The 23,394-nt window shown below is 38.8% G+C and overlaps 1 protein-coding gene and 83 non-coding genes across 84 annotated transcripts in view; all 84 read right to left on the bottom strand.

Annotated features, from left to right (window-relative positions):
* The window catches only part of LOC113377168 (low density lipoprotein receptor adapter protein 1-B-like), a 250,074-nt gene that overhangs the window by 49,096 nt on the left and 177,584 nt on the right, over positions 1-23,394 (bottom strand). The gene's annotated exons all lie outside the window — the stretch shown is intronic.
* Trnaf-gaa lies at positions 50-122 on the bottom strand. Its single transcript has one exon. It is a non-coding gene; the product is annotated as a tRNA-Phe (tRNA).
* On the bottom strand, positions 236-308 carry Trnaf-gaa. Its single transcript has one exon. It is a non-coding gene; the product is annotated as a tRNA-Phe (tRNA).
* Trnaf-gaa lies at positions 486-558 on the bottom strand. Its single transcript has one exon. It is a non-coding gene; the product is annotated as a tRNA-Phe (tRNA).
* Positions 672-744, bottom strand: Trnaf-gaa. Its single transcript has one exon. It is a non-coding gene; the product is annotated as a tRNA-Phe (tRNA).
* Trnai-gau lies at positions 825-897 on the bottom strand. The gene has a single exon. It is a non-coding gene; the product is annotated as a tRNA-Ile (tRNA).
* Trnaf-gaa lies at positions 1,011-1,083 on the bottom strand. Its single transcript has one exon. It is a non-coding gene; the product is annotated as a tRNA-Phe (tRNA).
* Positions 1,164-1,236, bottom strand: Trnaf-gaa. The gene has a single exon. It is a non-coding gene; the product is annotated as a tRNA-Phe (tRNA).
* On the bottom strand, positions 1,414-1,486 carry Trnaf-gaa. The gene has a single exon. It is a non-coding gene; the product is annotated as a tRNA-Phe (tRNA).
* Trnaf-gaa lies at positions 1,600-1,672 on the bottom strand. The gene has a single exon. It is a non-coding gene; the product is annotated as a tRNA-Phe (tRNA).
* On the bottom strand, positions 1,744-1,816 carry Trnai-gau. The gene has a single exon. It is a non-coding gene; the product is annotated as a tRNA-Ile (tRNA).
* Trnaf-gaa lies at positions 1,930-2,002 on the bottom strand. Its single transcript has one exon. It is a non-coding gene; the product is annotated as a tRNA-Phe (tRNA).
* Positions 2,083-2,155, bottom strand: Trnaf-gaa. The gene has a single exon. It is a non-coding gene; the product is annotated as a tRNA-Phe (tRNA).
* On the bottom strand, positions 2,333-2,405 carry Trnaf-gaa. The gene has a single exon. It is a non-coding gene; the product is annotated as a tRNA-Phe (tRNA).
* Positions 2,519-2,591, bottom strand: Trnaf-gaa. Its single transcript has one exon. It is a non-coding gene; the product is annotated as a tRNA-Phe (tRNA).
* On the bottom strand, positions 8,702-8,774 carry Trnaf-gaa. The gene has a single exon. It is a non-coding gene; the product is annotated as a tRNA-Phe (tRNA).
* Positions 8,952-9,024, bottom strand: Trnaf-gaa. The gene has a single exon. It is a non-coding gene; the product is annotated as a tRNA-Phe (tRNA).
* On the bottom strand, positions 9,138-9,210 carry Trnaf-gaa. The gene has a single exon. It is a non-coding gene; the product is annotated as a tRNA-Phe (tRNA).
* Trnaf-gaa lies at positions 9,291-9,363 on the bottom strand. The gene has a single exon. It is a non-coding gene; the product is annotated as a tRNA-Phe (tRNA).
* On the bottom strand, positions 9,477-9,549 carry Trnaf-gaa. The gene has a single exon. It is a non-coding gene; the product is annotated as a tRNA-Phe (tRNA).
* Positions 9,630-9,702, bottom strand: Trnai-gau. Its single transcript has one exon. It is a non-coding gene; the product is annotated as a tRNA-Ile (tRNA).
* Positions 9,816-9,888, bottom strand: Trnaf-gaa. Its single transcript has one exon. It is a non-coding gene; the product is annotated as a tRNA-Phe (tRNA).
* On the bottom strand, positions 9,969-10,041 carry Trnaf-gaa. Its single transcript has one exon. It is a non-coding gene; the product is annotated as a tRNA-Phe (tRNA).
* On the bottom strand, positions 10,219-10,291 carry Trnaf-gaa. Its single transcript has one exon. It is a non-coding gene; the product is annotated as a tRNA-Phe (tRNA).
* Trnaf-gaa lies at positions 10,405-10,477 on the bottom strand. The gene has a single exon. It is a non-coding gene; the product is annotated as a tRNA-Phe (tRNA).
* On the bottom strand, positions 10,763-10,835 carry Trnaf-gaa. Its single transcript has one exon. It is a non-coding gene; the product is annotated as a tRNA-Phe (tRNA).
* Positions 10,916-10,988, bottom strand: Trnaf-gaa. Its single transcript has one exon. It is a non-coding gene; the product is annotated as a tRNA-Phe (tRNA).
* Trnaf-gaa lies at positions 11,105-11,177 on the bottom strand. Its single transcript has one exon. It is a non-coding gene; the product is annotated as a tRNA-Phe (tRNA).
* Trnaf-gaa lies at positions 11,291-11,363 on the bottom strand. Its single transcript has one exon. It is a non-coding gene; the product is annotated as a tRNA-Phe (tRNA).
* Trnaf-gaa lies at positions 11,578-11,650 on the bottom strand. Its single transcript has one exon. It is a non-coding gene; the product is annotated as a tRNA-Phe (tRNA).
* On the bottom strand, positions 11,728-11,974 carry Trnaf-gaa. Its single transcript has 2 exons — positions 11,938-11,974; positions 11,728-11,763 (listed from the first exon to the last, which is right to left on the bottom strand). It is a non-coding gene; the product is annotated as a tRNA-Phe (tRNA).
* Positions 12,088-12,298, bottom strand: Trnaf-gaa. The gene is made up of 2 exons: positions 12,262-12,298; positions 12,088-12,123 (listed from the first exon to the last, which is right to left on the bottom strand). It is a non-coding gene; the product is annotated as a tRNA-Phe (tRNA).
* Trnaf-gaa lies at positions 12,410-12,482 on the bottom strand. Its single transcript has one exon. It is a non-coding gene; the product is annotated as a tRNA-Phe (tRNA).
* Trnaf-gaa lies at positions 12,563-12,635 on the bottom strand. The gene has a single exon. It is a non-coding gene; the product is annotated as a tRNA-Phe (tRNA).
* Trnaf-gaa lies at positions 12,749-12,821 on the bottom strand. The gene has a single exon. It is a non-coding gene; the product is annotated as a tRNA-Phe (tRNA).
* Trnaf-gaa lies at positions 12,935-13,007 on the bottom strand. Its single transcript has one exon. It is a non-coding gene; the product is annotated as a tRNA-Phe (tRNA).
* Positions 13,088-13,160, bottom strand: Trnaf-gaa. The gene has a single exon. It is a non-coding gene; the product is annotated as a tRNA-Phe (tRNA).
* Trnaf-gaa lies at positions 13,241-13,313 on the bottom strand. The gene has a single exon. It is a non-coding gene; the product is annotated as a tRNA-Phe (tRNA).
* On the bottom strand, positions 13,427-13,499 carry Trnaf-gaa. The gene has a single exon. It is a non-coding gene; the product is annotated as a tRNA-Phe (tRNA).
* On the bottom strand, positions 13,613-13,685 carry Trnaf-gaa. The gene has a single exon. It is a non-coding gene; the product is annotated as a tRNA-Phe (tRNA).
* Positions 13,766-13,838, bottom strand: Trnaf-gaa. Its single transcript has one exon. It is a non-coding gene; the product is annotated as a tRNA-Phe (tRNA).
* Trnaf-gaa lies at positions 14,016-14,088 on the bottom strand. Its single transcript has one exon. It is a non-coding gene; the product is annotated as a tRNA-Phe (tRNA).
* Positions 14,205-14,277, bottom strand: Trnaf-gaa. The gene has a single exon. It is a non-coding gene; the product is annotated as a tRNA-Phe (tRNA).
* Positions 14,391-14,463, bottom strand: Trnaf-gaa. Its single transcript has one exon. It is a non-coding gene; the product is annotated as a tRNA-Phe (tRNA).
* Positions 14,749-14,821, bottom strand: Trnaf-gaa. The gene has a single exon. It is a non-coding gene; the product is annotated as a tRNA-Phe (tRNA).
* On the bottom strand, positions 14,902-14,974 carry Trnaf-gaa. Its single transcript has one exon. It is a non-coding gene; the product is annotated as a tRNA-Phe (tRNA).
* Positions 15,088-15,160, bottom strand: Trnaf-gaa. Its single transcript has one exon. It is a non-coding gene; the product is annotated as a tRNA-Phe (tRNA).
* Positions 15,338-15,410, bottom strand: Trnaf-gaa. The gene has a single exon. It is a non-coding gene; the product is annotated as a tRNA-Phe (tRNA).
* Trnaf-gaa lies at positions 15,524-15,596 on the bottom strand. Its single transcript has one exon. It is a non-coding gene; the product is annotated as a tRNA-Phe (tRNA).
* On the bottom strand, positions 15,677-15,749 carry Trnai-gau. The gene has a single exon. It is a non-coding gene; the product is annotated as a tRNA-Ile (tRNA).
* Positions 15,863-15,935, bottom strand: Trnaf-gaa. The gene has a single exon. It is a non-coding gene; the product is annotated as a tRNA-Phe (tRNA).
* Trnaf-gaa lies at positions 16,016-16,088 on the bottom strand. The gene has a single exon. It is a non-coding gene; the product is annotated as a tRNA-Phe (tRNA).
* On the bottom strand, positions 16,266-16,338 carry Trnaf-gaa. The gene has a single exon. It is a non-coding gene; the product is annotated as a tRNA-Phe (tRNA).
* On the bottom strand, positions 16,452-16,524 carry Trnaf-gaa. Its single transcript has one exon. It is a non-coding gene; the product is annotated as a tRNA-Phe (tRNA).
* Trnaf-gaa lies at positions 16,810-16,882 on the bottom strand. Its single transcript has one exon. It is a non-coding gene; the product is annotated as a tRNA-Phe (tRNA).
* Positions 16,963-17,035, bottom strand: Trnaf-gaa. Its single transcript has one exon. It is a non-coding gene; the product is annotated as a tRNA-Phe (tRNA).
* Trnaf-gaa lies at positions 17,149-17,221 on the bottom strand. The gene has a single exon. It is a non-coding gene; the product is annotated as a tRNA-Phe (tRNA).
* Trnaf-gaa lies at positions 17,399-17,471 on the bottom strand. The gene has a single exon. It is a non-coding gene; the product is annotated as a tRNA-Phe (tRNA).
* Positions 17,585-17,657, bottom strand: Trnaf-gaa. The gene has a single exon. It is a non-coding gene; the product is annotated as a tRNA-Phe (tRNA).
* Trnaf-gaa lies at positions 17,738-17,810 on the bottom strand. The gene has a single exon. It is a non-coding gene; the product is annotated as a tRNA-Phe (tRNA).
* Trnaf-gaa lies at positions 18,162-18,234 on the bottom strand. The gene has a single exon. It is a non-coding gene; the product is annotated as a tRNA-Phe (tRNA).
* Trnas-gga lies at positions 18,348-18,420 on the bottom strand. Its single transcript has one exon. It is a non-coding gene; the product is annotated as a tRNA-Ser (tRNA).
* Positions 18,501-18,573, bottom strand: Trnai-gau. The gene has a single exon. It is a non-coding gene; the product is annotated as a tRNA-Ile (tRNA).
* Trnaf-gaa lies at positions 18,687-18,759 on the bottom strand. Its single transcript has one exon. It is a non-coding gene; the product is annotated as a tRNA-Phe (tRNA).
* Trnaf-gaa lies at positions 18,840-18,912 on the bottom strand. Its single transcript has one exon. It is a non-coding gene; the product is annotated as a tRNA-Phe (tRNA).
* Positions 19,090-19,162, bottom strand: Trnal-gag. Its single transcript has one exon. It is a non-coding gene; the product is annotated as a tRNA-Leu (tRNA).
* Trnaf-gaa lies at positions 19,276-19,348 on the bottom strand. Its single transcript has one exon. It is a non-coding gene; the product is annotated as a tRNA-Phe (tRNA).
* Trnaf-gaa lies at positions 19,429-19,501 on the bottom strand. Its single transcript has one exon. It is a non-coding gene; the product is annotated as a tRNA-Phe (tRNA).
* Trnai-gau lies at positions 19,579-19,651 on the bottom strand. Its single transcript has one exon. It is a non-coding gene; the product is annotated as a tRNA-Ile (tRNA).
* On the bottom strand, positions 19,765-19,837 carry Trnaf-gaa. Its single transcript has one exon. It is a non-coding gene; the product is annotated as a tRNA-Phe (tRNA).
* On the bottom strand, positions 19,918-19,990 carry Trnaf-gaa. Its single transcript has one exon. It is a non-coding gene; the product is annotated as a tRNA-Phe (tRNA).
* Trnaf-gaa lies at positions 20,168-20,240 on the bottom strand. Its single transcript has one exon. It is a non-coding gene; the product is annotated as a tRNA-Phe (tRNA).
* Positions 20,357-20,429, bottom strand: Trnaf-gaa. The gene has a single exon. It is a non-coding gene; the product is annotated as a tRNA-Phe (tRNA).
* Trnaf-gaa lies at positions 20,543-20,753 on the bottom strand. The gene is made up of 2 exons: positions 20,717-20,753; positions 20,543-20,578 (listed from the first exon to the last, which is right to left on the bottom strand). It is a non-coding gene; the product is annotated as a tRNA-Phe (tRNA).
* On the bottom strand, positions 20,867-20,939 carry Trnaf-gaa. The gene has a single exon. It is a non-coding gene; the product is annotated as a tRNA-Phe (tRNA).
* Trnaf-gaa lies at positions 21,020-21,092 on the bottom strand. The gene has a single exon. It is a non-coding gene; the product is annotated as a tRNA-Phe (tRNA).
* On the bottom strand, positions 21,206-21,278 carry Trnaf-gaa. The gene has a single exon. It is a non-coding gene; the product is annotated as a tRNA-Phe (tRNA).
* Positions 21,630-21,702, bottom strand: Trnaf-gaa. Its single transcript has one exon. It is a non-coding gene; the product is annotated as a tRNA-Phe (tRNA).
* Trnaf-gaa lies at positions 21,988-22,060 on the bottom strand. The gene has a single exon. It is a non-coding gene; the product is annotated as a tRNA-Phe (tRNA).
* Positions 22,174-22,246, bottom strand: Trnaf-gaa. Its single transcript has one exon. It is a non-coding gene; the product is annotated as a tRNA-Phe (tRNA).
* Trnaf-gaa lies at positions 22,461-22,533 on the bottom strand. The gene has a single exon. It is a non-coding gene; the product is annotated as a tRNA-Phe (tRNA).
* Positions 22,611-22,683, bottom strand: Trnai-gau. The gene has a single exon. It is a non-coding gene; the product is annotated as a tRNA-Ile (tRNA).
* On the bottom strand, positions 22,942-23,013 carry Trnaf-gaa. The gene has a single exon. It is a non-coding gene; the product is annotated as a tRNA-Phe (tRNA).
* Trnaf-gaa lies at positions 23,279-23,351 on the bottom strand. Its single transcript has one exon. It is a non-coding gene; the product is annotated as a tRNA-Phe (tRNA).

Genomic DNA, 23,394 nt, shown 5'->3' with positions numbered 1-23,394 from the left:
TGATGCTAAATGTTTGTATAGCGTCTTGTCAATAAATGACAAAAGACTTTGCCGAAACCAGGGATCGAACCAGGGACCTTTAGATCTTCAGTCTAACGCTCTCCCAACTGAGCTATTTCGGCTGCACAAACGACACTGTAAAGACCAGAGGAGAAAGAAGAGAGAAGTCAAATTTCTAGAAAATGCTGATGCTAAATGTTTGTATAACATCTTGTCAAGAAATGACAAAAGATTTTGCCGAAACCAGGGATCGAACCAGGGACCTTTAGATCTTCAGACTAACGCTCTCCCAACTGAGCAATTCCGGCTGCACAAACGACACTGTAAAGACCAGAGGAGACAGAAGAAAGAAGTCAAATTTCTAGAAAATGCTGATGCTAAATGTTTGTGCTGAGCTTTTTGGGCTGCACAAAATACACAAATTTCTAGAAAATGCTGATGCGAAATCTCTGTATAACATCTTGTCAAGAAATGACAAAACATTTTGCCGAAACCAGGGATCGAACCAGGGACCTTTAGATCTTCAGTCTAACGCTCTCCCAACTGAGCTATTTCGTCTGCACAAACGACACTGTTAAGACCAGAGGAGACAGAAGAAAGAAGTCAAATTTCTAGAAAATGCTGATGCTAAATATTTGTATAACATCTTGTCAAGAAATGACAAAAGTTATTGCCGAAACCAGGGATCGAACCAGGGACCTTTAGATCTTCAGTCTAACGCTCTCCCAACTGAGCTATTTCGGATGCACAAAACACACAAATTTCTAGAAAATGCTGATACGAAATGGTAGTATAACATCTTGCCAAGAAATTACAAAACATTTTGCCGAAACCAGGAATCGAACCAGGGACCTTTAGATCATCAGACTAACGCTCTCCCAACCAAGATATTTCGGCGGCACAAGTGCCATTGTAAAGACCAGAGGACACAGCAGAAAAAAGTCAAATTTCTAGAAAATGTTGATGATAAATGTTTGCATAACATCTTGTCAAAAAATAACAAAACGTTTTGCCGAAACCAGGGATCGAACCAGGGACCTTTAGATCTTCAGTCTAACGCTCTCCCAACTGAGCTATTTCGGCTGCAGAAAACACACAAATTTCTAGAAAATGCTGATGCGAAATGTTTGTATAATATCTTGTCAAGAAATTACAAAAGATTTTGCCGAAACCAGGGGTCGAACCAGAGACCTTTACATCTTCAGTCTAACGCTCTCCCAACTGAGCTATTTCGGCTGCACAAACGACACTGTAAAGACCAGAGGAGACAGAAGAAAGAAGTCAAATTTCTAGAAAATGCTGATGCTAAATGTTTGTGCTGAGCTTTTTGGGCTGCACAAAATACACAAATTTCTAGAAAATGCTGATGCGGAATGTTTGTATAACATCTTGTCAAGAATTGACAAAACATGTTGCCGAAACCAGGGATCGAACCAGGGACCTTAAGATCTTCAGTCTAACGCTCTCCCAACTGAGCAATTTCGGCTGCACAAACGACACTGTAAAGACCAGAGGATACAGCAGAAAGAAGTCAAATTTCTAGACAATGCTGATGCTAAATGTTTGTATAACATCCTGTCAAAAAATGACAAAACATTTTGCCGAAACCAGGGGTCGAACCAGGGACCTTTAGATCTTCAGTCTAACGCTCTCCCAACTGAGCTATTTCGGCTTCATAAACGACACTGTAAAGACCAGAGGAGACAGCGAAAAGAAAAGCGGCCAAGAAATGACAAAACATTTTGCCGAAACCAGGAATCGAACCAGGGACCTTTAGATCATCAGACTAACGCTCTCCCAACCAAGATATTTCGGCGGCACAAGTGCCATTGTAAAGACCAGAGGACACAGCAGAAAAAAGTCAAATTTCTAGAAAATGTTGATGATAAATGTTTGTATAACATCTTGTCAAAAAATGACAAAACGTTTTCCCGAAACCAGGGATCGAACCAGGGACCTTTAGATCTTCAGTCTAACGCTCTCCCAACTGAGCTATTTCGGCTGCAGAAAACACACAAATTTCTAGAAAATGCTGATGCGAAATGTTTGTATAATATCTTGTCAAGAAATGACAAAAGATTTTGCCGAAACCAGGGGTCGAACCAGAGACCTTTAGATCTTCAGTCTAACGCTCTCCCAACTGAGCTATTTCGGCTGCACAAACGACACTGTAAAGACCAGAGGAGACAGAAGAAAGAAGTCAAATTTCTAGAAAATGCTGATGCTAAATGTTTGTGCTGAGCTTTTTGGGCTGCACAAAATACATAAATTTCTAGAAAATGCTGATGCGAAATGTTTGTATAACATCTTGTCAAGAATTGACAAAACATGTTGCCGAAACCAGGGATCGAACCAGGGACCTTAAGATCTTCAGTCTAACGCTCTCCCAACTGAGCTATTTCAGCTGCACAAACCACACTGTAAAGAACAGAAGATACAGCAGAAAAAAGTCAAATTTCTAGACACTGCTGATGCTAAATGTTTGTATAACATCCTGTCAAAAAATGACAAAACATTTTGCCGAAACCAGGGATCGAACCAGGGACCTTTAGATCTTCAGTCTAACGCTCTCCCAACTGAGCTATTTGAGTACAGTTCGATTGTAGCAGCCGAGCGATTCACATCGAATAAATAAATCGTAAATAATTGCATAATGTCTTCCGAGTCGGATGGTCAGTGCGGCCGACCACCTGACCCAAACCTTTTTACCTGCCGCTCTGCGATTGGAGAGATAACAGCAGATGCAAAGAACACTTGTTTAAATAGATCGAGTGACATGGATTTTTGTGATACTGAAAGTGTAATTAGTGTAGAAAATGAATCAGTTAGTAGTTGTGATTTGAACATTAAGAATAGTGTTAATGTTAATTATAAATATAATATCAACGATGTAAGTGCAGATAGTAATAAAAGGGAAACGTTAGAACAAAAGGAAAACAAAGGGGAAAACAGTAATTTAGCGTCAAATAATAGTGATACAACAATGGAAATAACAAAAGATCTAATAAGTGATAACAATATAAACGATCAAAATAAATCAGATGAAAGAGTTAATCCATTAAATAATTTGATACGTTTCGAAGGTTGCGATATGGGCCCTTACACTATATTTGTTGAATCCAAGGACAAAAATATAGGCCGACTACACCCGATGGCCTTGGGAAAAATCATACATAATGCAGGGGCATATTTCAAATTTGGTTTGACAGAAGTTTCGGTTATAGGAAAAAATAAAGTAAAGATGGAATTTAAAAGCGCCAGGGTGGCGAACAAAATTCTAGATGACAAAATTTTAGAAAAAAATAATCTGAAGGCATACATCCCAAAATACCTACTTGCAAGGCATGGCATAATATTTGATGTGGATGCGAATCTCTCAGAACAAGAAATTATAAACGCCATTGAAACAGACATTCCGGTTATAGACGTGGTATGTTTAAGACCGAAAAATAATAATACAATAAAATACTCATCACAATGTGTCAAATTAACGTTTAGGGGCACAAGTTTACCGAATAAGGTAGCTATACATTCGGTAAAATGTGAGGTTCGACCGTTTGTACAGAAAGTGGTCCAATGCTACAAATGCTGTCGGTTCAATCACGTTAAGGACCAATGTAGAGGAAAAGAGAGATGTATGAAATGTTCCGGAGAACATAATGCGAAAATATGTATAGCATCCAAATTTCTATGTGCGTTGTGCAATGGGGATCACCCTGCAAATGATAAAGAATGCACGGTATTTATTAAAAATAAAAAAATTAAAGAAATTATGGCTTGGCAGAATCTAGCATACCATGAAGCCAGAAATATATTATATAAAGACAGCTATGCAAACAAGTCAAAAGCCGGATTCAGTTTCACGGGCAAAGATAAAGAATTTCCAGGTTTGTATGCAAAACCTGCATCTAGTACAGACAGCAAGATAACTAAAAATAGGTTCGACGCCCTTTCTGATTTAGAGGAGGAGGAGCAACCGGAATTTTTAAATCCGACAACCTTTCATAAACCTAAAAGAGCGACTTACAAAATTACCAAAAGCAATACTCCATTCAATTCTGGATCCTCAATAAAAAAACAGTCAGTGAAGGAACCTGTATCAAATAGAAATAACAAAACCGAATTTAACCTCAACCCAAGAAAAAGGTTAAAACCGAGCGTGGAACGTGAATCTGCAATAGTCGAAAATAATAGCAATGTTCAACAAGATGGTTCATTAAATTTCTTAAACGAATTCATTGAAAAAATTAAACATATATACATTCCTAGTAGCGCTGAACATTATAACCTGTTGTCAGAAATACTAAACAAAATGATGAGGTCCAAAGTTGGACCCGACAAACAAGTTTGATTTGGCTGTGAGCACAGTATATTACGTATGGAAGCTTAAAATTATTTAGTGATAATAACTTAAAAAAAAAATAATAATAATAATAATGCTAAAAATTATTCAAATCAATATCAGATCTGTTTTTTCAAATAAGCTGCATCTAGAATCCTATTTAAACACCAACCATATAGATATCGTAATATTATCTGAAACATGGCTCAAAGATAATAATAGATTTCAGATATCTGGATACGCCTTTATATCAAAGAATAGGGAAGATGGTTATGGAGGAGTTGGAATACTTATCCACCGAAGATACCAATTTCAGACGTTAAATTTAAACAGTTTCATTACCAATAAAATTCAGATTTGTGGAATTAAGCTGGCCATACATAACATAACACTTAATATTGTGGCGATTTATTGTGCCCCCGGGCACAAGACAGGAACGGAATATTGGGTGTCGCTATTCCAGGAACTAAATCAACCGTTAATACTAGCAGGGGACTGTAATGCTCACCACATAAGTTTTGGAGGGTTAAAAAACAATAATGCAGGCATAAATCTTAGTGAAGCCATAAACTCAGAGGGTTTATGTCTTATGAATGACGGAACACCTACAATGATAAGAAGACACGATAGGAATCCTTCCGCGGTAGACTTAACAATATGCAGCCCATCAGTGATGATTAGGGCTGAATGGAGTGTATTAAATGAAACTCTAGGGTCTGATCATTTAGCAATTAGTATTAATGTTAAATTAGGCAATGATAATAAGTTTAAATACAATCATAGTCCAGTAAACAGATATCGGTGGAAAATTAAAGATGCAGATTGGTCAGGTTATGCGCAAACTGTAGACAGAATGTTGTCGAATACTAATCTCAACTCTAATCCGATGATTTCCTATTCCAAGTTTATTGAATGCATTAATAATGCAGCACTAATGAATATTCCAAAAACAAATCCGTATTTGGGTACGAAATATAGAAATAAATCAAATCCTTGGTGGGACGAGGAGTGCAACAAAGTGAAGAAAATAAAATCGGAAGCAATTAAGAAATACAAAGAAATACCAAACATAGACAATTATATAAAATACAAGCGAGCGGTAGCTAAGTGTCGATTTGTATTTAAAAAGAAAAAATACGATAAATGGACAGAGTTTTGTAACTCTTTCTCCAGAGACATGTCTTCACAACAAATCTGGCACCATATAAAGGTCATGAAAAATGGAGCCACTCGAACCAATGCATTTCCTAATAACTTAGCTGATCAGTTTCTTAACTCACTTACTCCGGATACGGTAATTAATGACGTCAACATACAGGACATGGAAAAAAATGACGAATTAGAAGGTCCCTTTACCATTGATGAATTACATTTGGCACTAAAAAGGAATAGTAATACTGCGCCGGGTAATGACAATATACATTACCCCATGCTAAGTAACCTATCAGATAAGGGAAAAAAAATTCTACTGAAGGTCTTCAACGACATCTGGACTAAAGAGATTGCTGTAAAAGACTGGAGGACATATATCACAATACCAGTTCTAAAGCCTAATAAGGATGCAACAAAAATAGAATCATATCGGCCGATTTCTCTAGCGTCATGTATGTCCAAAACATTCGAACGCTTAATGAAAAGAAGAATCGAGTGGTGGCTCGAGAATAAGAAGAAATTGCCAAGTTACATGCAAGGTTTCAGAAACAAAAGAGGCACGTATGATGTTCTAACTAGTTTCGTCTATGAAATTCACAACAACCTGGCCAAGAAAAATTGTGTATTGACTATCAACTTGGATTTGGAGAACGCATACAACAGGGTTCAAATACCGATTTTAATAAACATTCTATATGAATTAAAACTCCCTAAGAGATTTATTGTTCACATTTATCACTTATTGAAAGATCGAAAATTAGTCCTCAGATGTAAAGATACACATTATGGGCCACGGTATATGTCGGAAGGCTTACCTCAGGGTTCTGTTCCTTAGTCCCTTGTTGTTCAACGTATACACGGCACACCTTCAAAATGAGATTGGCCAGGACGCTCGGATCATGCAATATGCAGATGATCTAATATTATCACATAGTGGAGTGTCATTAAATGATGTGATCAAAAAAATGGATCAGACCATGACGTCATTTGGAAAATGGACCACATCACTGGGATTTTCAATCTCCGAGAATAAAAGTGCAGTATCGTTTTTCACCAGACAAAGGAATTCTATTGCGATGGAGTCAATAAAATTAGGTAGATACACCTTAAAAATACAAACTACCACAAAATGTCTGGGTTTGACTATAGATAACAAATTACGATGGGGTCCACATTTGGAAAATCTGTCAAGAAAATGTGAAGATGCATTAAATATCTTGAGAGTATTAAATCACATGATGTATGGCGCTGACGTGAAGGTTGCAATCAGGATATATAAACAGCTTATATTATCTAAACTTGATTATGGCTGCTTCATTTATGGGGATGCAAGTAAAAATCTACTACGCAAACTGGATACCCTGCAAAATAAAGCTATAAGGTATTGCCTGGGAGTTTTGCGTTCAACGCCCATTAACGCCTTACATGTGGAAGCACACATAATGCCTCTGCATTTGAGGAGGAAACTGTTAGCAACGAAATTCGTTATTGACAGAATAAGGTCCAACAACGTAGAGGTGATACAAAAAATTAGTAGTGCTAACAACTGTCAGAACAGACAATATTGGCAGAATAAGAAGAAACCTATACTTATGTCAGTGATCTCAGAAACTGAATACAAATGCAAGCCATTAGAAGAACAAAACAAAGCAACAAAATTCTACTTCAACTATGAAATCACGACTACAAACCTTCAAAATATCATACAGACGGAATTTTGTAATATATATAGCAGTCCAATTGATTGGGGGTATAGATTAGAAATTGAAGATAAAATTAAAAACACGTTTCCGGACTTCGAGGTTTTCTTCACAGATGGTTCAAAAGGTCCTGAGGGCGTAGGTGCTTGCATCTATCATCAGAACACTAACTTATATACTAAATATAAGTTAGATATAAATGCGTCGATTTATACAGCTGAAATGTACGCCATAAACAAATGTATTCGGAACATCGCCTCACTTAGCTTGGAGAAAGCCGTTGTATTCAGTGATAGCCGATCATCTTTAGAGAGCCTGCTATCTATAGGCAGGGACCCAAGTTTTTTAGTGTTAGATACTCTTAATCATATACATAACATACTCTCGAAAAGAAAATCCGTTTACTTAATTTGGATCAAGAGTCATATTGGAGTAACAGGGAATGAAGCTGCTGACAAAGGAGCAAAAGATGCAATAAACACGGGTATAATCGTAGAAGATGGAATATCCCACCAAGATATCAAAAACCTCTTTAAGGCAAAGATATACAAGGAGTGGCAATTGGAATTCCAAGAGTCAAGTCGTGAAAAAGGACAGTTTTATGCAGCCATACAAGAACAAATTCCTGTCAGACCATGGTTCGACAAATTTACGAGGAGTCGTCATTTTTACTGCATTTTTAATCGTCTGAGAACCAATCACACCTTTACGCCTTTCCACTTGAATAGGATCGGAATTAACATCAATCCGTATTGTCATTGTCTTGGCGAAGCAAATAATGCAGATGCCAATCACCTAATTATGGAGTGTAGACATATGGAGAAAAAAGAGAAAAACTATGGAATAAATTAACAAAACTGAGGATCCCACTTCCCACAAACCTGAGACTGATGTTGGCAGACACTGTAACTTATGATGCTATATACGAGTATATATGTGAAACTAGATTAATGGTATAGAGATTCAACATGTGTAATTAAAATTAGGGTATATGTATATTGATGTGTCTTTGTGTATGTATATGCGTGTATATATATATATATATGATATGTATATATATATATATATAGGTGTGTGAATGAGTATGTATGCATGTGGATTTATATATATATGTATAATAGTCTTAATTTTTGTAGATGTGAAATTCTGTAGACAATGGCCAATGTACAAGCTTACAAAGCCAATAAAAAATAAATAAAAAAAAAAAAAAAAAAACTGAGCTATTTCGGCTTCATAAACGACACTGTAAAGACCAGAGGAGACAGCGGAAAGAAATCAAATTTCTAGAAAACGCTGATGCTAATGTTTGTATAACATTTGTCAAAAAATGACAAAATTTTGCCGAAATCAGGGACCTTTAAATTTTCGGTCTAACGTTCTCCCAACTGAGCTATTTCGGCTGAATAAAACGCACTGTAAAGACCAGAGGAGACAGCGGAAAGAAGTCAAATTTCTAGAAATTGCGAAATGTTTGTATAATGTCTTGTCAAGAAATAACAAATGATTTTGCAGAAACCAGGGATCGAACCAGGGACCTTTAGATCTTCAGTCTAACGCTCTCCCAACTGAGCTATTTCGGCTGCACTAACGACACTGTAAAGACCAGAGGAGACAGGAGAAAGAAGTCAAATTTCTAGAAAATGCTGATGCTAAATGTTTGTGCTGAGCTTTTTGGGCTGCACAAAATACACAAATTTCTAGAAAATGCTGATGCGAAATCTCTGTATAACATCTTGTCAAGAAATGACAAAACATTTTGCCGAAACCAGGGATCGAACCAGGGACCTTCAGATCTTCAGTCTAATGCTCTCCCAACTGAGCTATTTCGGCTGCATAAACGACACTGTAAAGACCAGAGGAGACAGAAGAAAGAAGTCAAATTTCTAGAAAATGCTGATGCTAAATGTTTATATAACATCTTGTCAAGGAATGACAAAACATTTTGCCGAAACCAGGGATCGAACCAGGGACCTTTAGATCTTCAGTCTAACGCTCTCCCAACTGAGCTATTTCGGCTGCACTAAATACACAAATTTCTAGAAAACCCTGATGCTGAATGTTTGTATAGCGTCTTGTCAAGAAATGACAAAAGATTTTGCCGAAACCAGGGATAGAACCAGGGACCTTTAGATCTTCAGTCTAACGCTCTCCCAACTAAGCTATTTCGTCTGCACAAACGACACTGTAAAGACCAGAGGAGACAGAAGAAAGAAGTCAAATTTCTAGAAAATGCTGATGCTAAATATTTGTATAACATCTTGTCAAGAAATGACAAAAGTTATTGCCGAAACCAGGGATCGAACCAGGGACCTTTAGATCTTCAGTCTAACGCTCTCCCAACTGAGCTATTTCGGCTGCACAAAACACACAAATTTCTAGAAAATGCTGATACGAAATGTTTGTATAACATCTTGCCAAGAAATGACAAAACATTTTGCCGAAACCAGGAATCGAACCAGGGACCTTTAGATCATCAGACTAACGCTCTCCCAACCAAGATATTTCGGCGGCACAAGTGCCATTGTAAAGACCAGAGGACACAGCAGAAAAAAGTCAAATTTCTAGAAAATGTTGATGATAAATGTTTGTATAACATCTTGTCAAAAAATGACAAAACGTTTCGCCGAAACCAGGGATCGAACCAGGGACCTTTAGATCTTCAGTCTAACGCTCTCCCAACTGAGCTATTTCGGCTGCAGAAAACACACAAATTTCTAGAAAATGCTGATGCGAAATGTTTGTATAATATCTTGTCAAGAAATGACAAAAGATTTTGCCGAAACCAGGGGTCGAACCAGAGACCTTTAGACCTTCAGTCTAACGCTCTCCCAACTGAGCTATTCCGGCTGCACAAACGACACTGTAAAGACCAGAGGAGACAGAAGAATGAAGTCAAATTTCTAGAAAATGCTGATGCTAAATGTTTGTGCTGAGCTTTTTGGGCTGCACAAAATACACAAATTTCTAGAAAATGCTGATGCGAAATGTTTGTATAACATCTTGTCAAGAATTGACAAAACATGTTGCCGAAACCAGGGATCGAACCAGGGACCTTAAGATCTTCAGTCTAACGCTCTCCCAACTGAGCTATTACAGCTGCACAAACGACACTGTAAAGACCAGAGGATACAGCAGAAAGAAGTCAAATTTCTAGACAATGCTGATGCTAAATGTTTGTATAACATCCTGTCAAAAAATGACAAAACATTTTGCCGAAACCAGGGATCGAACCAGGGACCTTTAGATCTTCAGTCTAACGCTCTCCCAACTGAGCTATTTCGGCTTCATAAACGACACTGTAAAGACCAGAGGAGACAGCGGAAAGAAATCAAATTTCTAGAAAACGCTGATGCTAAATGTTTGTATAACATTTTGTCAAAAAATGACAAAATTTTGCCGAAATCAGGGACCTTTAAATTTTCAGTCTAACGTTCTCCCAACTGAGCTATTTCGGCTGAATAAAACGCACTGTAAAGACCAGAGGAGACAGCGGAAAGAAGTCAAATTTCTAGAAATTGCTGATGCTAAATGTTTGTATAATGTCTTGTCAAGAAATAACAAATGATTTTGCAGAAACCAGGGATCGAACCAGGGACCTTTAGATCTTCAGTCTAACGCTCTCCCACCTGAGCTATTTCGGCTGCAGAAAATACACAAATTTCTAGAAAATGCTGATGCTAAATGTTTGTATAACCTTTTGTCAAGAAATGACAAAGGATTTTACCGAAACCAGGGATCGAACCAGGGACCTTTAGATCTTCAGTCTAACGCTCTCCCAACTGAGCTATTTCTGCTGTTTAAAACTAACTGTTTTAAAGACCAGAGGTAACTGCGGAAAGAAATCAAATTTCTATAAAACGCTGATGCTAAATGTTTGTATAACATCTTGTCAATAAATGACAAAAGATTTTGCCGAAACCAGGGATCGAACCAGGGACCTTTAGATCTTCAGTCTAACGCTCTCCCAACTGAGCAATTTCGGCTGCACAAACGACACTGTAAAGACCAGAGGAGACAGAAGAGAGAAGTCAAATTTCTAGAAAATGCTGATGCTAAATGTTTGCATAACATCTTGTCAAGAAATGACAAAAGATTTTGCCGAAACCAGGGATCGAACCAGGGACCTTTAGATCTTCAGTCTAACGCACTCCCAACTGAGCTATTTCGGCTGCACAAACGACACTGTAAAGACCAGAGGAGACAGAAGAAAGAAGTCAAATTTCTAGAAAATCCTGATGCTAAATGTTTATATAACATCTTGTCAAGGAATGACAAAATATTTTGCCGAAACCAGGGATCGAACCAGGGACCTTTAGATCATCATACTAACGCTCTCCCAACCAAGATATATCGGCGGCACAATTGCCATTGTAAAGACCAGAGGACACTAACCAGGGATCGAACCAGGGACCTTTAGATCTTCAGTCTAACGCTCTCCCAACTGAGCTATTTCGGCTGCACAAAACACAAATTTCTAGAAAATGCTGATGCGAAATTTTGTATAACATCTTGTCAAGAAATGACAAAACATTTTGCCGAAACCAGGAATCGAACCAGGGACCTTTAGATCATCAGACTAACGCTCTCCCAACCAACATATTTCGGCGGCACAAGTGCCATTGTAAAGACCAGAGGACACAGCAGAAAAAAGTCAAATTTCTAGAAAATGTTGATGATAAATGTTTGTATAACATCTTGTCAAAAAATGACAAAACATTTTGCCGAAACCAGGGACCTTTAGATCTTCAGTCCAACGCTCTCCCAACTGAGCTATTTCGGCTGCACAAACGACACTGTAAAGACCAGAGGAGACAGAAGAGAGAAGTCAAATTTCTAGAAAATGCTGATGCTAAATGTTTGTATAACATCTTGTCAAGAAATGACAAAAGATTTTGCCGAAACCAGGGATCGAACCAGGGACCTTTAGATCTTCAGTCTAACGACACTGTAAAGACCAGAGGAGACTGCGGAAAGAAATCAAATTTCTAGAAAACGCTGATGCTAAATGTTTGTATAACATTTTGTCAAAAAATGACAAAATTTTGCCGAAATCAGGGACCTTTAGATTTTCAGTCTAACGTTCTCCCGACTGAGCTATTTCGGCTGAATAAAATGCACTGTAAAGACCAGAGGAGACAGCGGAAAGAAGTCAAATTTCTAGAAATTGCTGATGCTAAATGTTTGTATTGTCTTGTCAAGAAATAACAAATGATTTCGCCGAAACCAGGGATCGAACCCGGGACCTTTAGATCTTCAGTCTAACGCTCTCCCACCTGAGCTATTTCGGCTGCAGAAAATACACAAATTTCTAAAAAATGCTGATGCTAAATGTTTGTATAACCTTTTGTAAAGAAATGACAAAGGATTTTGCCGAAACCAGGGATCGAACCAGGGACCTTTAGATCTTCAGTCTAACGCTCTCCCAACTGAGCTATTTCGGCTGCACAAACGACACTGTAAAGACCAGAGGAGACAGAAGAGAGAAGTCAAATTTCTAGAAAATGCTGATGCTAAATGTTTGTATAACATCTTGTCAAGAAATGACAAAAGATTTTGCCGAAACCAGGGATCGAACCAGGGACCTTTAGATCTTCAGTCTAACGCTCTCCCAACTGAGCTACTTCGGCTGCACAAACGACACTGTAAAGACCAGAGGAGACAGAAGAAAGAAGTCAAATTTCTAGAAAATTCTGATGCTAAATGTTTGTACAATATCTTGTCAAGAAATGACAAAAGATTTTGCCGAAACCAGGTATCGAACCAGGGACCTTTAGATCTTCAGTCTAACGCTCTCCCAACTGAGCTATTTCGGCTGCAGAAAACACACAAATTTCTAGAAAATGCTGATGCGAAATGTTTGTATAATATCTTGTCAAGAAATGACAAAAGATTTTGCCGAAACCAGGGATCGAACCAGGGACCTTTAGATCTTCAGTCTAACGCTCTCCCAACTGAGCTATTTCGGCTGCACTAAATACACAAATTTCTAGAAAATCCTGATGCTAAATGTTTGTATAGCGTCTTGCCAAGAAATGACAAAAGATTTTGCCGAAACCAGGGATAGAACCAGGGACCTTTAGATCTTCAGTCTAACGCTCTCCCAACTGAGCTATTTCGTCTGCACAAACGACACTGTAAAGACCAGAGGAGACAGAAGAAAGAAGTCAAATTTCTAGAAAATGCTGATGCTAAATATTTGTATAACATCTTGTCAAGAAATGACAAAAGTTATTGCCGAAACCAGGGATCGAACCAGGGACCTTTAGATCTTCAGACTAACGCTCTCCCAACCAAGATATTTCGGCGGCACAAGTGCCAATGTAAAGACCAGAGGACACAGCAGAAAAAAGTCAAATTTCTAGAAAATGTTGATGATAAATGTTTGTATAACATCTTGTCAAAAAATGACAAAACGTTTTGCCGAAACCAGGGATCGAACCAGGGACCTTTAGATCTTCAGTCTAACGCTCTCCCAACTGAGCTATTTCGGCTGCAGAAAACACACAAATTTCTAGAAAATGCTGATGCGAAATGTTTGTATAATATCTTGTCAAGAAATGACAAAAGATTTTGCCGAAACCAGGGGTCGAACCAGAGACCTTTAGATCTTCAGTCTAACGCTCTCCCAACTGAGCTATTTCAGCTGCACAAACTACACTGTAAAGACCAGAGGAGACAGAAGAAAGAAGTCAAATTTCTAGAAAATGCTGATGCTAAATGTTTGTGCTGAGCTTTTTGGGCTGCACAAAATACACAAATTTCTAGATAATGCTGATGCTAAATGTTTGTATAACCTTTTGTCAAGAAATGACAAAGGATTTTGCCGAAACCAGGAATCGAACCAGGGACCTTTAGATCTTCAGTCTAACGCTCTCCCAACTGAGCTATTTCGGCTGTTTAAAACCAACTGTTTTAAAGACCAGAGGTAACTGCGGAAAGAAATCAAATTTCTAGAAAACGCTGATGCTAAATGTTTGTATAACATCTTGTCAATAAATGACAAAAGATTTTGCCGAAACCAGGGATCGAACCAGGGACCTTTAGATCTTCAGTCTAACGCTCTCCCAACTGAGCTATTTCGGCAGCACAAACGACACTGTAAAGACCAGAGGATACAGCAGAAAGAAGTCAAATTTCTAGACAATGCTGATGCTAAATGTTTGTATAACATCCTGTCAAAAAATGACAAAACATTTTGCCGAAACCAGGGATCGAACCAGGGACCTTTAGATCTTCAGTCTAACGCTCTCCCAACTGAGCTATTTCGGCTTCACAAACGACACTGTAAAGACCAGAGGAGACTGCGGAAAGAAATCAAATTTCTAGAAAACGCTGATGCTAAATGTTTGTATAACATGTTGTCAAAAAATGACAAAATTTTGCCGAAATCAGGGACCTTTAGATTTTCAGTCTAACGTTCTCCCGACTGAGCTATTTCGGCTGAATAAAATGCACTGTAAAGACCAGAGGAGACAGCGGAAAGAAGTCAAATTTCTAGAAATTGCTGATGCTAAATGTTTGTATAATGTCTTGTCAAGAAATAACAAATGATTTTGCCGAAACCAGGGATCGAACCCGGGACCTTTAGATCTTCAGTCTAACGCCCTCCCACCTGAGCTATTTCGGCTGCAGAAAATACACAAATTTCTAGAAAATGCTGATGCTAAATGTTTGTATAACCTTTTGTAAAGAAATGACAAAGGATTTTGCCGAAACCAGGGATCGAACCAGGGACCTTTAGATCTTCAGTCTAACGCTCTCCCAACTGAGCTATTTCGGCTGCACAAACGACACTGTAAAGACCAGAGGAGACAGAAGAGAGAAGTCAAATTTCTAGAAAATGCTGATGCTAAATGTTTGTATAACATCTTGTCAAGAAATGACAAAAGATTTTGCCGAAACCAGGGATCGAACCAGGGACCTTTAGATCTTCAGTCTAACGCTCTCCCAACTGAGCTATTTCGGCTGCACAAACGGCACTGTAAAGACCAGAGGAGACAGAAGAAAGAAGTCAAATTTCTAGAAGATGCTGATGCTAAATGTTTGTGCTGAGCTTTTTGGGCTGCACAAAATACACAAATTTTTAGAAAATGCTGATGCGAAATGTTTGTATAACATCTTGTCAAGAAATGACAAAACACTTTGCCGAAACCAGGGATCGAACCAGGGACCTTTAGATCTTCAGTCTAACGCTCTCCCAACTGAGCAATTTCGGCTGCACAAACGACACTGTAAAGACCAGAGGAGACAGAAGAAAGAAGTCAAATTTCTAGAAAATGCTGATGCTAAATGTTTGTACAACATCTTGTCAAGAAATGACAAAAGATTTTGCCGAAACCAGGTATCGAACCAGGGACCTTTAGATCTTCAGTCTAACGCTCTCCCAACTAAGCTATTTCGGATGCACAAAATACACAAATTTCTAGAAAATGCTGATGCGAAATGTTTGTATAACATCTTGTCAAGAAATGACAAAACATTTTGCCAAAACCAGGAATCGAACCAGGGACCTTTAGATCATCAGACTAACGCTCTCCCAACCAAGATATTTCGGCGGCACAAGTGCCAATGTAAAGACCAGAGGACACAGCAGAAAAAAGTCAAATTTCTAGAAAATGTTGATGATAAATGTTTGTATAACATCTTGTCAAAAAATGACAAAACGTTTTGCCGAAACCAGGGATCGAACCAGGGACCTTTAGATCTTCAGTCTAACGCTCTCCCAACTGAGCTATTTCGGCTGCAGAAAACACACAAATTTCTAGAAAATGCTGATGCGAAATGTTTGTATAATATCTTGTCAAGAAATGACAAAAGATTTTGCCGAAACCAGGGGTCGAACCAGAGACCTTTAGATCTTCAGTCTAACGCTCTCCCAACTGAGCTATTTCAGCTGCACAAACGACACTGTAAAGACCAGAGGAGACAGAAGAAAGAAGTCAAATTTCTAGAAAATGCTGATGCTAAATGTTTGTGCTGAGCTTTTTGGGCTGCACAAAATACACAAATTTCTAGATAATGCTGATGCTAAATGTTTGTATAACCTTTTGTCAAGAAATGACAAAGGATTTTGCCGAAACCAGGAATCGAACCAGGGACCTTTAGATCTTCAGTCTAACGCTCTCCCAACTGAGCTATTTCGGCAGCACAAACGACACTGTAAAGACCAGAGGATACAGCAGAAAGAAGTCAAATTTCTAGACAATGCTGATGCTAAATGTTTGTATAACATCCTGTCAAAAAATGACAAAACATTTTGCCGAAACCAGGGATCGAACCAGGGACCTTTAGATCTTCAGTCTAACGCTCTCCCAACTGAGCTATTTCGGCTTCACAAACGACACTGTAAAGACCAGAGGAGACTGCGGAAAGAAATCAAATTTCTAGAAAACGCTGATGCTAAATGTTTGTATAACATGTTGTCAAAAAATGACAAAATTTTGCCGAAATCAGGGACCTTTAGATTTTCAGTCTAACGTTCTCCCGACTGAGCTATTTCGGCTGAATAAAATGCACTGTAAAGACCAGAGGAGACAGCGGAAAGAAGTCAAATTTCTAGAAATTGCTGATGCTAAATGTTTGTATAATGTCTTGTCAAGAAATAACAAATGATTTTGCCGAAACCAGGGATCGAACCCGGGACCTTTAGATCTTCAGTCTAACGCCCTCCCACCTGAGCTATTTCGGCTGCAGAAAATACACAAATTTCTAGAAAATGCTGATGCTAAATGTTTGTATAACCTTTTGTAAAGAAATGACAAAGGATTTTGCCGAAACCAGGGATCGAACCAGGGACCTTTAGATCTTCAGTCTAACGCTCTCCCAACTGAGCTATTTCGGCTGCACAAACGACACTGTAAAGACCAGAGGAGACAGAAGAGAGAAGTCAAATTTCTAGAAAATGCTGATGCTAAATGTTTGTATAACATCTTGTCAAGAAATGACAAAAGATTTTGCCGAAACCAGGGATCGAACCAGGGACCTTTAGATCTTCAGTCTAACGCTCTCCCAACTGAGCTATTTCGGCTGCACAAACGGCACTGTAAAGACCAGAGGAGACAGAAGAAAGAAGTCAAATTTCTAGAAGATGCTGATGCTAAATGTTTGTGCTGAGCTTTTTGGGCTGCACAAAATACACAAATTTTTAGAAAATGCTGATGCGAAATGTTTGTATAACATCTTGTCAAGAAATGACAAAACACTTTGCCGAAACCAGGGATCGAACCAGGGACCTTTAGATCTTCAGTCTAACGCTCTCCCAACTGAGCAATTTCGGCTGCACAAACGACACTGTAAAGACCAGAGGAGACAGAAGAAAGAAGTCAAATTTCTAGAAAATGCTGATGCTAAATGTTTGTACAACATCTTGTCAAGAAATGACAAAAGATTTTGCCGAAACCAGGTATCGAACCAGGGACCTTTAGATCTTCAGTCTAACGCTCTCCCAACTAAGCTATTTCGGATGCACAAAATACACAAATTTCTAGAAAATGCTGATGCGAAATGTTTGTATAACATCTTGTCAAGAAATGACAAAAGATTTTGCCGAAACCAGGGATCGAACCAGGGACCTTTAGATCTTCAGTCTAACGCTCTCCCAACTGAGCTATTTCGGCTGCCCAAACGGCACTATAAAGACCAGAGGAGACAGAAGAAAGAAGTCAAATTTCTAGAAAATGCTGATGCTAAATGTTTATATAACATCTTGTCAAGGAATGACAAAATATTTTGCCGAAACCAGGGATCTTTAGATCTTCAGTCTAACGCTCTCCCAATTGAGCTATTTCGGCTGCACAAACGACACTGTAAAGACCAGAGGAGACAGAAGAAAGAAGTCAAATTTCTAGAAAATGCTGATGCTAAATGTTTGTGCTGAGCTTTTTGGGCTGCACAAAATACACAAATTTCTAGAAAATGCTGATGCGAAATGTTTGTATGACATCTTGTCAAGAAATGACAAAACATTTTGCCGAAACCAGGGATCGAACCAGGGACCTTTAGATCTTCAGTCTAACGCTCTCCCAACTGAGCTATTTCGGCTGCACAAACGACACTGTAAAGACCAGAGGAGACAGAAGAAAGAAGTCAAATTTCTAGAAAATGCTGATGCTAAATATTTGTATAAGATCCTGTCAAGAAATGACAAAGGATATTGCCGAAACCAGGGATCGAACCAGGGACCTTTAGATCTCCAGTCTAACACTCTCCCAACTGAGCTATTTCGGTTGCACAAAACACACAAATTTCTAGAAAATGCTGATGCGAAATGTTTGTATAACATCTTGTCAAGAAATGACAAAACATCTTGCCAAAACCAGGAATCGAACCAGAGACCTTTAGATCATCAGACTAACGCTCTCCCAACCGAGATATTTCGGCGGCACAAGTGCTATTGTAAAGACCAGAGGACACAGCAGAAAAAAGTCAAATTTCTAGAAAATGTTGATGATAAATGTTTGTATAACATCTTGTCAAAAAATGACAAAACATTTTGCCGAAACCAGGGATCGAACCAGGGACCTTTAGATCTTCAGTCTAACGCTCTCCCAACTGAGCTATTTCGGCTGCAGAAAACACACAAATTTCTAGAAAATGCTGATGCGAAATGTTTGTATAATATCTTGTCAAGAAATGACAAAAGATTTTGCCGAAACCAGGGATCGAACCAGGGACCTTTAGATCTTCAGTCTAACGCTCTCCCAACTGAGCTATTTCGGCTGCACAAACGATACTGTAAAGACCAGAGGAGACAGAAGAAAGAAGTCAAATTTCTAGAAAATGCTGATGCTAAATGTTTGTGCTGAGCTTTTTGGGCTGCACAAAATACACAAATTTCTAGAAAATGCTGATGCGAAATGTTTGTATAACATCTTGTCAAGAAATGACAAAACATTTTGCCGAAACCAGGGATCGACCCAGGGACCTTTAGATCCTCAGTCTAACGCTCTCCCAACTAAGCTATTTCGGCTGCACAAACGACACTGTAAAGACCAGAGGAGACAGAAGAAAGAAGTCAAATTTCTAGAAAATGCTGATGCTAAATATTTGTATAAGATCTTGTCAAGAAATGACAAAACATTTTGCCAAAACCAGGGATCGAACCAGGGACCTTTAGATCTTCAGTCCAACGCTCTCCCAACTGAGCTATTTCGGCTGCAGAAAACACACAAATTTCTAGAAAATGCTGATGCGAAATGTTTGTATAATATCTTGTCAAGAAATGACAAAAGATTTTGCCGAAACCAGGGATCGAACCAGGGACCTTTAGATCTTCAGTCTAACGCTCTCCCAACTGAGCTATTTCGGCTCAAAACACACAAATTTCTAGAAAATGCTGATGCGAAATGTTTGTATAACATCTTGCCAAGAAATGACAAAACATTTTGCCAAAACCAGGAATCGAACCAGGGACCTTTAGATCATCAGACTAACGCTCTCCCAACCAAGATATTTCGGCGGCACAAGTGCCAATGTAAAGACCAGAGGACACAGCAGAAAAAAGTCAAATTTCTAGAAAATGTTGATGATAAATGTTTGTATAACATCTTGTCAAAAAATGACAAAACGTTCTGCCGAAACCAGGGATCGAACCAGGGACCTGTAGATCTTCAGTCTAACGCTCTCCCAACTGAGCTATTTCGGCTGCAGAAAACACACAAATTTCTAGAAAATGCTGATGCGAAATGTTTGTATAATATCTTGTCAAGAAATGACAAAAGATTTTGCCGAAACCAGGGGTCGAACCAGAGACCTTTAGATCTTCAGTCTAACGCTCTCCCAACTGAGCTATTTCGGCTGCACAAACGACACTGTAAAAACCAGAGGAGACAGAAGAAAGAAGTCAAATTTCTAGAAAATGCTGATGCTAAATGTTTGTGCTGAGCTTTTTGGGCTGCACAAAATACACAAATTTCTAGAAAATGCTGATGCTAAATGTTTGTATAACCTTTTGTCAAGAAATGACAAAGGATTTTGCCGAAACCAGGAATCGAACCAGGGACCTTTAGATCTTCAGTCTAACGCTCTCCCAACTGAGCTATTTCGGCTGTTTAAAACTAACTGTTTTAAAGACCAGAGGTAACTGCGGAAAGAAATCAAATTTCTAGAAAACGCTGATGCTAAATGTTTGTATAACATCTTGTCAATAAATGACAAAAGATTTTGCCGAAACCAGGGATCGAACCAGGGACCTTCAGATCTTCAGTCTAACGCTCTCCCAACTGAGCTATTTCGGCTGCACAAACGACACTGTAAAGACCAGAGGAGACAGAAGAGAGAAGTCAAATTTCTAGAAAATGCTGATGCTAAATGTTTGTATAACATCTTGTCAAGAAATGACAAAAGATTTTGCCGAAACCAGGGATCGAACCAGGGACCTTTAGATCTTCAGTCTAACGACACTGTAAAGACCAGAGGAGACTGCGGAAAGAAATCAAATTTCTAGAAAACGCTGATGCTAAATGTTTGTATAACATTTTGTCAAAAAATGACAAAATTTTGCCGAAATCAGGGACCTTTAGATTTTCAGTCTAACGTTCTCCCTACTGAGCTATTTCGGCTGAATAAAATGCACTGTAAAGACCAGAGGAGACAGCGGAAAGAAGTCAAATTTCTAGAAATTGCTGATGCTAAATGTTTGTATAATGTCTTGTCAAGAAATAACAAATGATTTTGCCGAAACCAGGGATCGAACCCGGGACCTTTAGATCTTCAGTCTAACGCTCTCCCACCTGAGCTATTTCGGCTGCAGAAAATACACAAATTTCTAGAAAATGCTGATGCTAAATGTTTGTATAACCTTTTGTAAAGAAATGACAAAGGATTTTGCCGAAACCAGGGATCGAACCAGGGACCTTTAGATCTTCAGTCTAACGCTCTCCCAACTGAGCTATTTCGGCTGCACAAACGACACTGTAAAGACCAGAGGAGACAGAAGAGAGAAGTCAAATTTCTAGAAAATGCTGATGCGAAATGTTTGTATAATATCTTGTCAAGAAATGAGAAAAGATTTTGCCGAAACCAGGGGTCGAACCAGAGACCTTTAGATCTTCAGTCTAACGCTCTCCCAACTGAGCTATTTCGGCTGCACAAACGGCACTGTAAAGACCAGAGGAGACAGAAGAAAGAAGTCAAATTTCTAGAAAATGCTGATGCTAAATGTTTGTGCTGAGCTTTTTGGGCTGCACAAAATACACAAATTTCTAGAAAATGCTGATGCGAAATGTTTGTATAACATCTTGTCAAGAATTGACAAAACATATTGCCGAAACCAGGGACCTTAAGATCTTCAGTCTAACGCTCTCCCAACTGAGCTATTACAGCTGCACAAACGACACTGTAAAGACCAGAGGATACAGCAGAAAGAAGTCAAATTTCTAGACAATGCTGATGCTAAATGTTTGTATAACATCCTGTCAAAAAATGACAAAACATTTTGCCGAAACCAGGGATCGAACCAGGGACCTTTAGATCTTCAGTCTAACGCTCTCCCAACCGAGCTATTTCGGCTTCATAAACGACACTGTAAAGACCAGAGGAGACAGCGGAAAGAAATCAAATTTCTAGAAAACGCTGATGCTAAATGTTTGTATAACATTTTGTCAAAAAATGACAAAATTTTGCCGAAATCAGGGACCTTTAAATTTTCGGTCTAACGTTCTCCCAACTGAGCTATTTCGGCTGAATAAAACGCACTGTAAAGACCAGAGGAGACAGCGGAAAGAAGTCAAATTTCTAGAAATTGCTGATGCTAAATGTTTGTATAATGTCTTGTCAAGAAATAACAAATGATTTTGCAGAAACCAGGGATCGAACCAGGGACCTTTAGATCTTCAGTCTAACGCTCTCCCAACTGAGCAATTTCGGCTGCACAAACGACACTGTAAAGACCAGAGGAGACAGAAGAGAGAAGTCAAATTTCTAGAAAATGCTGATGCTAAATGTTTGCATAACATCTTGTCAAGAAATGACAAAAGATTTTGCCGAAACCAGGGATCGAACCAGGGACCTTTAGATCTTCAGTCTAACGCACTCCCAACTGAGCTATTTCGGCTGCACAAACGACACTGTAAAGACCAGAGGAGACAGAAGAAAGAAGTCAAATTTCTAGAAAATCCTGATGCTAAATGTTTATATAACATCTTGTCAAGGAATGACAAAATATTTTGCCGAAACCAGGGATCGAACCAGGGACCTTTAGATCATCATACTAACGCTCTCCCAACCAAGATATATCGGCGGCACAATTGCCATTGTAAAGACCAGAGGACACTAACCAGGGATCGAACCAGGGACCTTTAGATCTTCAGTCTAACGCTCTCCCAACTGAGCTATTTCGGCTGCACAAAACACAAATTTCTAGAAAATGCTGATGCGAAATTTTGTATAACATCTTGTCAAGAAATGACAAAACATTTTGCCGAAACCAGGAATCGAACCAGGGACCTTTAGATCATCAGACTAACGCTCTCCCAACCAACATATTTCGGCGGCACAAGTGCCATTGTAAAGACCAGAGGACACAGCAGAAAAAAGTCAAATTTCTAGAAAATGTTGATGATAAATGTTTGTATAACATCTTGTCAAAAATGACAAAACATTTTGCCGAAACCAGGGGGACCTTTAGATCTTCAGTCCAACGCTCTCCCAATGAGCTATTTCGCCTGCAGAAAACACACAAATTTCTAGAAAATGCTGATGCGATGCGAATGTTTGTATAATATCTTGTCAAGAAATGACAAAAGATTTTGCCGAAACCAGGATCGATCCAGGGACCTTTAGATCTTCAGTCTAACGCTCTCCCAACTGAGCTATTTCGGCTGCACTAAATACACAAATTTCTAGAAAATCCTGATGCTAAATGTTTGTATAGCGTCTTGTCAAGAAATGACAAAAGATTTGCAGAAACCAGGGATAGAACCAGGGACCTTTAGATCTTCAGTCTAACGCTCTCCGAACTGAGCTATTTCGTCTGCACAAACGACACTGTAAAGACCAGAGGAGACAGAAGAAAGAAGTCAAATTTCTAGAAAATGCTGATGGTAAATATTTGTATAACATCTTGTCAAGAAATGACAAAAGTTATTGCCGAAACCAGGGATCGAACCAGGGACCTTTAGATCTTCAGTCTAACGCTCTCACAACTGAGCTATTTCGGCTGCACAAACGACACTGTAAAGACCAGAGGATACAGCAGAAAGA

This window comes from Ctenocephalides felis, unplaced genomic scaffold, assembly GCF_003426905.1.
Source record: "Ctenocephalides felis isolate EL2017-DRISC unplaced genomic scaffold, ASM342690v1 CF-g0.4_SCAFFOLD_01886, whole genome shotgun sequence".
Lineage (NCBI taxonomy): Eukaryota > Metazoa > Arthropoda > Insecta > Siphonaptera > Pulicidae > Ctenocephalides > Ctenocephalides felis.
This window is presented reverse-complemented; position numbering and strand designations above follow the sequence as displayed.